Below are 2,216 nucleotides of genomic sequence, written 5' to 3'. Positions count from 1 at the left end.
CTGCAATGTAAGCTAGCTACCCGCAAATAAGTTTTGCAAACAGAGCCAGTTTGGTCTAGTGGTTAAGGTGGTGGGCTAGAACCAGGGGTCTGTGAGTTCTAGTCCCACTTTAGGCATGAAAGCCTGCTGGGTGAACTTGGGCCAGTTACTTTCTCTCAGCCCAACTCACATCACAGGGTTGTTGTTGTGGGGAAAATAGGAGGAGGAAGGAGTATTAGGTATGTTCGACACCTTGAGTTATTTATAAAAATAATAAAGGTGGGATAGAAAATAAATAAATAAATAATTCAAATAACCAGAATCATGACAGGGACAGCATATATTGCCTACTTCTGGGATTTTTCATAATCAAAGATAGGTCATACATGAAAGCTAGATCACATATGTGATCTGTTTGTGATGGGAATGCTTGTATTATCAAGATTATACAGTATGGTTTTATGCAACCAAGTGTTTCACTGAGGATTTAGATTCTTTTAATATGATTTTAATTTGTTCTTCTAATTTGCCCTGAACATTCCAAGATGTCCAGAAAGAGATATTAAATTGAATAATGAAATGCAATGAAAATATTGAATATTATCATCAGTTAGTTAACAAATAATTGTGTTATGGTAACACCACAGAATTGGAGCAGTATAGAACTTTTGTTCCAAATCCAATTTTGTTTTTATCTTGAAATTAATTAAAATGGGACTCATGTCTAGAATATTTTAGTTGTATAAACAAATTTGACTTTTTTTCCCTATTGGCTCATAGCTAATTGATAGTTGGCATGTGTCTAATTGTTTTTATTATTATCTATCATTCCTTATTTTTTCCCCAAAATTTTAGGTATTTAAACAGACGTTTGGGGCTGGAGGTCACCATGGTGGCTGCCTCAGTTGTCCGAGCCATTGGGAGCAATCTCACTCAGAATCTCAAAGAAATCCGGATCCACTTTTGCCAGCACTTGGTGGCTAGTCAGGGGGCCTGAGATTTCATTGAACAGGACGATGTCACTTTGAAGAAGGCAAATCCAAACTTCCCCATCTTGTTCAGAGAGTACTCCAATGTTCATCCCATGCTTTCGGCTAGATATGCTTTTGGCCTAGAGAAGACTGCGTCACTGAATAACCTAAATGTGGAGTTTCCAAAGCCTTGGTAGTAAACGTAAACCCTTGAGATTAAATCCAGTCAAGTCTGACTCTAGGGGGCAGTGCTCATCTCAGTTTCAAAGCTGAAGAGCCGGTGTTTGTCCATAGACACTTTCTCCGTGGTCATCTGGCCGGCATGACTACATGGAATGCCCTTACCTGCCTGCTGAAGCGGTACCTATTAATCTACTCACATTTGCATGTTTTCGAACTGCTAGGTTGGCAGGAGCTGGGACTAGCAACGGGAGCTCACCCCGTCACGCGGATTCAAACCGCCGACCTTCAGCCTTGGAGAATGCTGTTAATAGCAAAATATAAAGATAACCCTGTGTCCTCATTTGATTCTAAAACAATATATAGACTATTTTTGTTTGCCGTTTCCATGTAATTAATTGTGATCTACAAATAAAGTCAAATAAAGGTATTTAAACATTTATCTACTACTGTAATACAGCCTGTTTTCATCTAAAGGTGTAAAATCCTCTTTTTTTATTGTTAGTAGAATTTTATAAATTTTAGCCTAATGGATTCCTCGAAGAAAGGTCACTTTACACTTGTAAGATGACCTTTACTTTCATACCATAAAGATTTCATTCTGCTTGTTACATTTAGTTTATCTTCTGAGGGAGGGAGAGGACAGCTAAAAATGTCAGCATTCTGTTGGCAAATCCTACTCATAACTAAACCTCCAAGGATTAGAGGAAGCAGAATGATAAATGATATCCTAAACTACAAATTACTACTCCAGCCCCTAAAGGCAGGATTTTTATTTGAATGTGAAGACTTCAAAGCTTGTTTCCCCTCCCTTGAAATCGGGGTGATTAAAATTTAAACCAAGGTGTAAGTTAGAGTAGTCAGCTCACTCTGGTCTCCTAATACAAACTAGAGTAGGCAATATTATGACATGTTGCAAAAACACCAAAAGGGGAATGGTGGCTGGAGAGTTAAACCTGATGTAAAAAACCTCATACCGTAGTCCAGATTAGGGAAGAGGACTGGTAGAGGATCTAGAAGTACTTTCTCAGCTCAACGATCAATGTATAAAGTATATGCATTGTATACTATGTACAATAAAATATA

General features: G+C 38.0%; 1 pseudogene; it reads left to right on the top strand.

Moving 5' to 3' along the window:
* Positions 1-851: 851 nt before the first annotated feature.
* On the top strand, positions 852-1,147 carry LOC134502245 (NADH dehydrogenase [ubiquinone] 1 alpha subcomplex subunit 2-like; annotated as a pseudogene).
* Positions 1,148-2,216: the final 1,069 nt, after the last annotated feature.

Source organism: Candoia aspera, chromosome 8 (genome assembly GCF_035149785.1).
Source record: "Candoia aspera isolate rCanAsp1 chromosome 8, rCanAsp1.hap2, whole genome shotgun sequence".
NCBI lineage: Eukaryota > Metazoa > Chordata > Lepidosauria > Squamata > Boidae > Candoia > Candoia aspera.
Note: the sequence above shows the minus strand (reverse complement) of the source record. Positions and strands in the feature narration are given on the sequence as shown.